The sequence below is a fragment of the Sarcophilus harrisii genome, chromosome 1, assembly GCF_902635505.1.
Source record: "Sarcophilus harrisii chromosome 1, mSarHar1.11, whole genome shotgun sequence".
In the NCBI taxonomy this organism is placed as follows: Eukaryota; Metazoa; Chordata; class Mammalia; order Dasyuromorphia; family Dasyuridae; genus Sarcophilus; species Sarcophilus harrisii.
Window position 1 is genome coordinate 169,340,516 of NC_045426.1, and position 11,880 is coordinate 169,352,395.

At 36.5% G+C, this 11,880-nt stretch overlaps 1 long non-coding RNA gene across 1 annotated transcript; it reads left to right on the plus strand.

The window, feature by feature from the left end:
- Positions 1 to 2,707: 2,707 nt before the first annotated feature.
- Positions 2,708 to 11,662, plus strand: LOC116420972. Its single transcript, XR_004231362.1, has 2 exons — positions 2,708 to 2,924; positions 11,568 to 11,662. It is a non-coding gene; the product is annotated as an uncharacterized LOC116420972 (long non-coding RNA).
- Positions 11,663 to 11,880: the final 218 nt, after the last annotated feature.

An 11,880-nucleotide genomic window follows, 5' to 3' on the forward strand; every position in this document is an offset into this window, starting at 1 on the left:
CTGAAGTTAGAGCATTAAAGACCAAGTACAAACTCTGGTTATTGTATAAATCTAATTCAAAACACACAATTAGAAACATATGGAAGGAAGGAAAAGGCTATCAAGAAGTGGATTTACTAGGTTGGGACAAAGATTAGATTAGTTCACAGATGAAAGTTCAACCAAAATGTATAGTGATGCAATTTAACCCCCAATGGTTGAAATCTTACAAAGGACCTGTAATATTTAGATTGTAACATTTCCTCTTCAAATAGTCCCAATTCTTGAAATCTTGGTCAGCAACTGCTTAATCTAATTTCATAATTATTTTATAATTAAATTTAATATCCATAATTAATAATTCAATATGATAATCTATTAAATGTCTATTGTATGTAAGGTAATGTGACAGAAACTACAGATACAAAGATGGAAGATGAAGGTCTTATGTTCACAGAATCTAGTGGTGGGGGTGGTAAAAAAGCTATATACGTAAATATTTATAGTAGATAGACTTATTGGAATAAAAGAGAGATCCAGATAAAATATTTTAGGAAACATGGAGTTGGGAAAGTCATTTTCAGTTGAGAGTGGGGATGGCTCAGAGGTGGCACCTGAGATAATTCTTGAAGGAAGAAAAAAATTTCCATACTAGATGAGAAAATACATTCCAGACTTGGGGAATAGAATTCATGTTGGTAGAGTGATCAAAATAATAATGAGGTATAGCTAGAATTTCAGTTAGGCTGAGGCTTAGATATATGAAAGGGTAAAATAGAATAAATCTGGAAGGTAATCAAGTAGCATATATTAAGCACCTACTATGTATGCTAAGATACTACTTTAAGTGCTTGAAGTTGATGTTAGTTGTAATTGATTTTAGATTATAGAATGTTTTGAATAGGCCAAGAACTTTGTACTTTGTCTTTTCAACATTATAGAACGGTTTTTTTTAACCAAAAAATATTTTAGTATTAATTTTTTAAATAAAACAAGCATTTCTGTAACATAGTAGTATAAAAAAAAGATAATTGGACATAGAATTGCAAAACTATTTTGTACAACTTCCTATTCCTTTTAAAAATATAATTGTTATCATGTAAAATTTTTTCCCCTTTTTCTTCCCTTCCTTCCACCTCATCCCATGCTAGGAAGATTAATTTGGCAGTTGAGTGAAAAGTTGATTGGAGAGAAAAATACTATAGACAAAGAGATCCACGAGGAAGTGATTATAGTAGTTCAGGAAGAGGTGATGAGGATCTGAACTGAGTTGGTGGCAATGTGAGAGAAGAGAAAGAGAGAAATTTGATAGACATCCTTGGCAACTACATGTGAGAACTCAGGGAAAGAGAAAGATCAAAGATGTGTCTGATCTTTTGAGCCTGGGTGATTGAAAGAACAGTAGTGTCATCAACAAACAGAGACACTGAAAGATTGTATAGTTGTTAATAGCTTGGTGAAGGTGGAAGCTGGAGAGTCAGGAGCAGACCTCAGGAGAGAGAGATGTTAGTTTTGGATATTTAGAATTAGAAGTCATCTGCATAGAAGGTAATAATTTAAACCATGGAAATGGGGGGATTTTTAAGGGAGGTCAGTCCTAAGACAGAGTATTAGTGTTTATACATTAAAGCTCTAAGGACAGGAACCCAAGAACGAACAGTCACAGAAGCAAGAAATAATTAAGAGAGCAGTATTACATAATTTGAAAGAGGAAAGAATGTCTAGAATAACAAAAACTTAGATTTTGAAGGAACTTTAGGGACCAACTAATTCAATTCATATCTCATCATAATAAGTATGATATTTGGGACACTGAAAGTAGTAGCTCATGTTCCACCTTCCTTTCGCCTACAGAAAGCCAGCATGTCACTGCTATTAATTATCCAGTGAAGGGATGCAATATCTGATTTGCTCACTAGGTGAAGTGCTACTTGAGCCATCAGTGTAGTAATCAATCATCTCAGTTCCTTCCTTGGTTCATGACTTCCAAAAGATTGCAATGTCCTTTCTAACCACTAGAGAGTGCTCAGAATAGATGTACTTAGACTCCTCCCCCTATTGCAAAGTCTGTAGTTCAACCAGCAAATGCTAAATTTCAAAACTTGTGGCTGCTGCTCTAGAGGCTCTAGAAAATGACACAGAATATTGCTCCCCAAAATATGAGTTATAAAACCAATAACCTTTAACATTTCCAGGTCTCCTACTTGATAATTGATTTTTTTGTTGTTGTTGTTGTTATGACCTCATGATGTTGGCAAGGATCAGATATTCAAAGTAATAGGATTGTCTGAAACATAGTGAAAAATGAAAAGAATTGAGTGCTCCCAAGGAGTGACTGGCTTGGGGGAAGGTCTGCTTCCAACCTTCTCCCAAACTACCCCATCACTCTACCCCAGATCTTTGGATGTACCGTCAGGGAATTCATGAGTTGCATAGACTCAAATAAGAGGAAAGGATCTTAACTCCAAAGAATATGGGAAAGCCGGAGAAGAGGGATGGGAGGAATCATTTACTCTGTCCCTGTTCAACAAACAATGGAGTTCTCAATAGCAGCCAGTCACCCTTTTCGCACACCAGTCCCCATCTCTACCCCAGGATCTGGGGCTGATCGTAAAGTCAGTCACCCTTGGTCTGACCGTCCGGCGACAGCAGCAGCCAGCACTGCAGCCCCGGCAGCCCCAGGTCCGGCTATTTCATCAGCTGTACCTGAGAGAAACTCACCACTTTGAATCCATTGACAGATACACCCACGGTGATCAGCAAGTCTGTCACCACCAGCAGCAGCTGTTTCCCCTAGGGGCCATCATAGTTGTCAGGAAGTCTGAATCACAAGGGCAGCAAGTGAAACAAGAGGCAGGTTATACATCAACACATGGATCTTATGTCCCTCAAAGCTATGGCTTGGATTTCTTCCCATCACCGACACACATTCCCTGAGAATTCTGGTGAGTAGAGACGAGTGATTGCTCTCTTGCATACACCATGATCATCATAAAACTCTTCACAATCTTCCTCTGCCCAAATCATCATTACTTTGGTCTCAGAGAAAAAAAAATTCAGACATTCTGTGACCCTAAGGCACTTAATTAACCTCTATATACCTCAGTTTTCTTATCTGTGAAATGGAGATAATAACAGTAACTACCTGCCAGGGACATTAGGAGGATCAAATAAAATAATAATTGTAGAACATTAGCATAGGTATGCCTTATATTACTATATTCTTCATATTTATATTCTTCATCTCCAAGAGGTGATCAATCAACTTTTGTTGAATATCTCTTCTTTTAAGAGAAGAGGCACCTATGTCTTTCAGGAACCTGTTTTACTTCAAGATAATTCTAATTATTTTTTCTCATATCAAACTTAAATTTGTCTCTGGGCAAATCTCACCTATTATTTCTAGTTCTGCTCTCTAGGGCTGATCAGAAAAAATCTAATCCTCTTTCATATGACAATCCATCAAATGCTCTACTGCCAGCTATTATGTCCTTAAGCCTTTTCCAGGTTCCTTTTACTGACAGGTGTGTTTTTAAAGCCTCTCACCATTCTCCCACAGCTTGTCAATGTCTTAAATATGGTTTTTAAAACCATATTTAAATATGATTTCTAGGATTGAACAATCAGATGTGGTTTGATCAAAACACATCAGTGGACAGTACTCTGGAAACTGTCTCTTGACATAACCAAACCCTGAGGGTCTTCCCCTCCCAGATTTATTTACTTATTTATTTAGTGTGGGTTGGTTTTTTTTTTTTTTTTTTGGTTGGTTTTTTTCTTTTTTTTTTTTGGATTAGGTGAAAAAGGAGAGATTCTTTGCCTCAGTTGCTACCTCACCTTAATTGTTGAATGAGGGCAGCCTCACTCAAACTGATACCTGTTGAAAACTTAAGCTTAAAAAGACCAAAGTCTCCCATTGTATCCAAGACTATCTCTAGTCCTGATCTATAACTGGCCATTAGACTCAGATGACTCTGGAAAGGAAAGTTAGGCAGGCAATCTTGCCCAGCCCTCCTTCACTTAAATCCAACTCACTTGCATGTCACGGTATCACATCCCTGAAGTCTCTCCAACAATAACCCACTAATATTTTTGACTGCCAAATCCTACTGTTGATTCATATTGATTCACAATCAGGGGTTGACAGACTATATAGCCTGAGGGCCAAATCCACTGGGTTTCCTGAAGTTGTAGGCTGGTAGCTAAGAATAATTTTTACATTTAAAAAAATTTTATAAACCTTTATTTTAAAATGTAAAATGTAAAAAATTTTTAAATTGCTCTAAGACCCATAACAAAGGTGTGTGGGCCAGGTCCCGAGGCTATACTTTGACACTGAGTCCTTGATCCTGCTTACAGACACTCTTAGACCATTTTCACATACACTGCTGTATAGACACACTTTCTCTATTTTGTACTTATGATGCTGATTTTTGTGAAGCCAAGAAGAGTTCAGCGTCAGTGTTAGTTGTGATTTGAGATTCTAGCCTGGGAAGATCATTTTGGTTCCTTTGTTATCCAGGAAGCTGGGTGGTACAGTGGGTAGCGGGCCAGGCTTGGAGTCAGAAAGACTCATTTTTCTGAGTTCAAATCTGGCCTGAGACACTTACCAGCTGTATCACCCTGAGCAAGTCACTTCACCCAGTTTGCTCAGTAAAATGTGTTGAAGAAGGAAATGGAAAACTACTCCCATGTCTTTGCAGAGAAAACCCTAAATGTGGTCACAAAGACTTGGACATGGCTGAACAATGACTAAACAATGACAGCATATCAGTCAAGGAATGATATCTCTTCCAGTTTTGATTCATTGGTAAATGTGCTAAACATTACAACCATACTTTCAAGGAAGTTATTTATAAAACTATCAAAAGCACAAAGCTAAAAATGGATCTCTAAGCTCTCCCAGCAGAGACCTCCCTCCAAAATGACATTGACCTATTAGTAATCACTTGCTGGATTTGACCATTCAGACAATTCTGAATTCACTTATTATCATATAATCTATACCTTGTCATCTTGCTCATGAATATGGTTTAAGAGATTTTTTTCAACTGCTTTGGGAAAGTCTAGAGTAACTACATCTACTATCTCAAAAAAAAATGGCTTTAGTCTGGCATAATTTGCTTTTAATGAAGCTATTCAAAATTGTTCTGATCACGACTTTCTTCTCTAGAGATTTGCAAGTCATAACTTTTTAAAAATTCTATATTTTTGCCAGAAATTTGTCAAGTCCCCTAGTCTACTATTAGAAAACTCCACTCACTCTCTTCCTTTAAAAAAAAAATTGTGACAATTTCTTCTTTTTAACCTTCATCATAAATTTTTATCCATATCTTTTTTCTTAAATCTCTATTTCCAAATATAACCCTATTCAGACAACTATTCCTTATTAATAAATAATGAAAAAAGAAAGAGGAAAAAATTATTCAGCAAAACTAATCAGTCCAAAAATCAAATCTTTCTATAGTCTCCCTCTGGTCCTCTTATAAAAGAAGTATATTTCCATAGCTTCTCTTCAGAGCCAAGTTTGGTCATTATAATTCCAGTGCTGTTTTGATTTTTCTTATTGTTGTCATTTCCATTATTGTAGTTATTGTGTATACTGTTTTCTTGGCTTCATTTATTCAGACATGCTTCTCTGCATTCATTATGTTCATTGTTTCTTATAGCACAATAATATATTCCATCATATTTCATTTACCAAAATTTATTTAACCATTCCCTAATTAATCAGTATCTACTTTGTTTCTAGTTTTTTGCTATCATAAGTGAATATATAAAAACATACACACACACACACACATATATGTAGCTTTATGTTCAACCTTTCTATCTTTAACAAATTTGTGGATATATCTTAGCAACAGATGATGGGTACAAGGATATGGGCATTTTAGTTACCTTTTTTTGCAAAACCCCAAATTGCTTTCTAGAGTACTTTTTGGGCCAATTAGCAATTCTACAAAGAGTACATTATTGGACCTCTTTCCACAACCTCGCTAACATTGATTATTCTCATCTTTTTCATCTTTGCCAATTTTCTGAGAGTGAGCTTAAAAACTCAAAGTTTTTTTGATTTGCATTTTTCTGATTTTTAGAGATTTGGAGCAGTGTTTCCCATGGTCTTTAATAGTTTAAGTTTCTTCTCTTGAGAATTGTTTGGTCATAACCTTTGACTGTCCATTGGAGATTGCCTTTTGTTCTTATATATTTTTGTTATCTCAGTGGTCTTTTAAAGATTACTGACAATGGTTTGTCAATCACATCTTATAGTTCTTACAGTACAAGTAGTTCAATATAATAATGTATATGCAAAAATATGACTTTATAGGTATACATATGTACATATATAAATATATATATATATATTATGTATTATTTCAGTGCACTGTGCTAGGTAGTGGGGGGAGGTGAAAGAAAGTTTAGATCTGATATGGTCCATATCATGGAAATATATAATATAACATGTTTATTATTATATATTTCAGAGTAATATATTTATTATATATAATATATAAATTATTAGAAAGTTAGAAAAAAGTATAAAGTCTTATAAGTCAACTATTGATCTTTCAATCTCCCAGCTAGGGGCTTAGTTAGAATGACTCAATGAGGGAAAATCTATATAGTGTACTACATTTAATTGGCAAAAGATCTCAGTTCATACAATGCTTCACCTCATCGCACTAACTCAGACATCTTGCCATCTTCTTGCTGCTTTGTGCATTGTACACTTTGCCTCTGCTGCCTTCTATCCTCCTTATCCCCCTTCCCCCATCTCTTTCCACTTTGTTTTTGGGCAGAATAATCAAGTTACTAATATCACTGCTCTATTACTTTTGGAAGGGGCTTGTCAATTGACATTCCTATGATTCCTTTGATCCTTCAATTCATCAACACTGTAACTTAGTAGACCTTCCATTCCTTGACTCCCCCTTACCTTATATATGTTGTCTTCTCCTATTAAAATATAAGATTCTTTAGATTAGAGAACATCTTAATTTTTGCATCTCCACATTCCTTGTACATAGCACATAATAGTTGAGTCTTACATGCAAGAAGTATTTAAGAAATGCTTTTACACCCATCCATCTCATCATTTATAGGGAAAGTTGTTTCTCACCAAGGGCAGTAGGGGAAGATACTCTGGGTTGATATTTCAGTTGAGTTTGAATAGAATTATACAGACAAAGAGAGTAAAGATATTTTATGTTTAAGAGAGCAGCCCAAGCAAAAGCATGGAGATTTTAAAGAATATCAATGCTACAGAAAGTTTTTGGAGAATGAGGTCTTGGAAAGTTGCTATCATTGGTGACCTTCAGGTAACAGTTTCAGTGGAGTGGTGAGATTGGTACATAGGTAGTGAGGGGAGGTGGATAATAATAAACTCAATACAGCATACATTTTTAAGCACCTACTCTATAAAGACATTTTCTAGGATAGAAACTGCAAGTATAAAGACAAAAACGAAACATTATCTACTCACAAGGAACTCATTTCTATAAGAACGAGAGGAAAAGGAAGCACTAAGTAAGTATAGGCTACTTTTTGAAGAGTTTAACAGTAAAGGGGCAGAGAGGCAGCTATGTGACTCAGTGGATAGAGCATTGGCCCTGGAGTTAGGATGACCTGAGTTCAAATACAGTCCCGGAGCAGGGGTCCTCAAACTACGACTCGCAGGCCAGATGCGGCAACTGAGGACGTTTATCCCCCTCACCCAGGGCTATGAAGTTTCTTTATTTAAAGGCCCACAAAACAAAGTTTTTGTTTTTACTATAATCCGGCCCTCCAACAGTCTGAGGAACAGTGAACTGACCCCCTATTTAAAAAGTTTGAGGACCCCTGGAGGCCCTTGATATTTATTAGCTGTGTGATCCTGGACAAGTCATTTAATCCTGATTGCCTCAGAGGGGAAAAAGACAAAAGAAAACAATAAAGGGGCAAAGTGAAATGGGATAGCAACTTGAGAGGATGATACAATAAAAATAATTTGGAATGAGAATTGAGGAGAGCTGAGAATGTTTATAGCTAGAGGGGAAGGAGTCAAGAGAAAGAGAGGGAAACAGGGAGACAGGGAAAGAAGGAGAGAGGAAAGAGAGAGAGAGAGAGAGAGAGAGAGAGAGAGAGAGAGAGAACACTTCTGGAGGGTAAGGGAATAAGACCAAGGGAAAGGGAAGGAAAGAAGGGGAATTTCCTTTGGCAATAATAAAGACAAAAACATCATCTTCTAAAACTAGAACAAAGAAGAGGAGGAAGGTAAAGATCTAGGAAGGTTTCACATTGTGCGGAAGGAATGCTGAATGAATAGACAAAAGATGGCCTTAATATCCCCCATCAGTTTGAAAACTGAAGTCATTAACTAGGAGACGTTATGGGGTGAAGTTGGGGAGTGGGGAGAAATATAAAGAATGAGACTGAAAAGTGTGATAGGAGTCATTTGGAGATTAATAAAAAAAAAAGTATTACTATACATTGGTGAGGTTCCTTTTGAGGTTAAAAAAAATTGAAATAAACCAGCATATTTGGGTAACTTTCTCCAAAAGACTTGGGAGTGGGAGAGAAGATGGTTTACAATAAGGGTGATCTTAGGTCAGGGAAAGGCAGGTCAGGAATTATGGGGGAACAAGAGGACAAAGAATTCAAGGCCATATAAGGCTATTAGGTCAAGGCAATGAAGGAAGGAAAGTAAAGACAGGAAGGGGTATTGTAATAGGAGATTAGGAAGAGATTGATGTATTAGAGTTCTCATGAAGGTAAAAAAAAAAAATTCTAGAGGAGTAAGCCTGAGAGATTTAGGACAAGATGAAACAAAGATAAGATACAATTTCAGATGACAATATCTTAGAAGGAAGCTGGTAGGGAAATTGTGGTTAAAAGTGTAACCTCCCTCTGGGTAGTTGAGGCAGAGAGGGTGGAGGTTGTAATAGGAAGGCAAAAGAATTGTGAATCTAAAGGGTTGGAAGGGACATGATGTAAAAAGTACATCCATTAAGATAATTGCAGGGGATGAAGTGAAAAGAAAGATTTTGAGCCAGGTACTGAAGTCATCATTTGAGCAAAGTGAAAGAGGGACCTGTAGGTCAATAAATACCGAAGACATCAGTCTGGATGGGGAGATATAATCTTCCCACAAAAATGAGCTACAAAACAAGAGCCCAGAAAAGGGTCTTCTGTGTATTGATCTATTGTGGAGATTTGATTGTGATAGCATATGCATTTCATTTCCTTTTTCCTATTCTGGCACTGATTGAATGCCTATAAATTCTATAGGTGTAGGCTTTAAAAAACATAAAAGGGGAAAGGGAATAGAATTAGAGCTTAGAACAACTTGTTCCATAAGGTTCAGATGAGTCATCTCCACAGTAATGAGCAATGTGTCAGCCAAAGCCAAAATGATGTGTAAAAAGGTCCCATCCATTATTATTCTGGAGGCAATCTGACTACCAAGGACACTCATTAATTTATTATAGGGCTGATTGATTCCTCCATCTATTACCTTGTGTAAATCAACAGGGCCTGGACTTGTTTGCTATCCTGAAACTACAGTAGTGTGCATTTCAATGAAGCTGAGTTAGCCTAGTATAATAGATTTTTTACCCATAACACTACTCTGCACCCCTCCCCTCATTTCCAGTTTTACTCATGCTTTTCTTAAGCTCTAAGCAACTGGGTAGCTAGGTGGCACAGTAGATAGAGCACAGCACTCTAGATTAATACAATATGAGTTCATATGCCCAAAGGGCTATCAAATTGTGTATACTCTTTGATCCAGCAGTGTCTTTTCTGGGCCTGTATCCCAAAGAGATCTTAAAGGAGGGAAAAGGATCCACATGTGCAAAAATGATTCTGGCAGCCCTCTTTGTAGTGGCAAGAAACTGGAAACTGAGTGGATGCCCATCAATTGGAAAATGGTTGAATAAGTTATGCTATATGAATGTTATGGAATATAATTGTTCTATAAGAAACGACCAGTAGAATGATTTCAGAAAGGCCTGGAGAGACTTATATGCTCTGATGTTGACTGGAGTAAACAGAACCAGGAGAACATTATACACAGCAACAAGAAGATTATACGATGATCAATTCTGATGGACTTAGTTCTCTTCAACAATGAGATGATTCAGGCCAGTTCCAATGGTCTTTGTGATGAAGAGAGCCATCTACATTCAGAGAGAGGGCTGTGGGCACTGAATATGGATCACAACATAGTACTCTCACTTTCTTCTTGTTGTTTGCTTGTATCTTATTTTCTTTCTCATTTTTTCTTTTTGATCTGATTTTTCTTGTGCAACATGATAATTGTGGGAATATGTATAGAATAATAGCACATATTTAACCTATATTGGATTACTTGTCATCTGGGGGAGGAGGTGGGGAGAAGGGAGGGAGAAAATTTGAACACAAGGTTTTGCAACAACAAATATTGAAAACTATTTATGCATGTGTTTTGAAAATAAAAAGGTTTATTAAAAAGCAATATGAATTCAAATCTTGTCTCAATACATACAAGCTATATTATATTAGGTAAGTCACTTAAACCTTCCTGATATGGTTCCTCATCTATAAAATTAGTAAATTGGACTAGATTATCAGTGAAGCTCTTTTTAGTTATAAATCTATTTTCTACTACTTCTGAAAAAGACAGGAAATAGTGTAATTTCATGCTTTGACACTGGGCCATCAATAGGAGAAGTGTCACAGGATAGCACCTTGGGTTTGTGGGTTCTGTCTGTTGGCATCCTTTAAATAAGAGGATCCAGTCTGGTTCCTCTTCTCTCAGTTATGCATGCTAAAATACATTTTAACTCTGACCTACACTGGGTTCTATACCAAGATGCTAATATACTTACTTTAAGTTTTGACTCCAACTCCCAGTTTAGGAATCACACGATGTTTTTAACTAACGAGAAATGAAAAACAAAAGAACAAAAGAACAACAGCAAAGAACAATACATCCTCATAGTTTTCAAGTTTATGTTCAGATCCAAATCAGGGTCACCAAAATTTATGAAAAAGATTGTAAGGATTTGCCAAAAAGGTTCAAGGAGAAATGATCAAACCAAATCTCCTGAGATCACATAAGAGTAGGCAAACAAACTGCTTTTTTCTTTACCCATTTTTCTGCTTCTTTCCTCCCTTCAGAGAACTAAGGGGTGAGGGGGTGGGGGGTTGCTATGGTAACTGAGGAGTGCTTGTTATGGTCCATAAGTGACTGACTGGTGCATTGTTCTCGGAATTTTAAAGTTATCATAATAACAAATCGTGAGCATGAACTGTGAAGTGTAGTGAAGAAGTTCCTGAATTGCAGTTGGGATAAACCTAGCTCTAAAGCCTGATTCCAGTGCTTACTTGCTGTGTGACTTTAGGCAAGTCACTGACTCAGTTCACCCATGTTATTTCCTTTTGTGTCTGTATCCTTAGTGCTTAGTACAGTACCATGCATATAGTTGGTGTTTAATAAATGTTTCTTAGTTTGAATTGGATCTGTAAAATGGAAATAATGATAAGCCTTTATGTGAGTATCAAATGAGTTTTTGTATACACAATGTACAGGATGATGTAGTGAAATGCACTTTTGTTGTTCTCAGGTAACATTGTTACATCATTGAAGTACCATGGAGATCTGGTAGCTGAAACTGATCAAGCCTTGTTCTGTATCATTGTATAAAATTGCATGTCCCAGGTAAACAGGGTTTATATAGAAACAGGGTTTTTGGTGGATTGAATTTTTTGTTCCAGACATTTGAGGAATCGAATGACATGAAACAAGCACAAAAAGGTAGATTTGAACTGGATTGTGAAAGGCTTTAAATGTTAGGATGAGTAATTTTTATTTTATCCCAGAGAACATAAGGAGTTACTGAAGACATTTGAGAAAGGAGGTGACATGATCAAAACTAT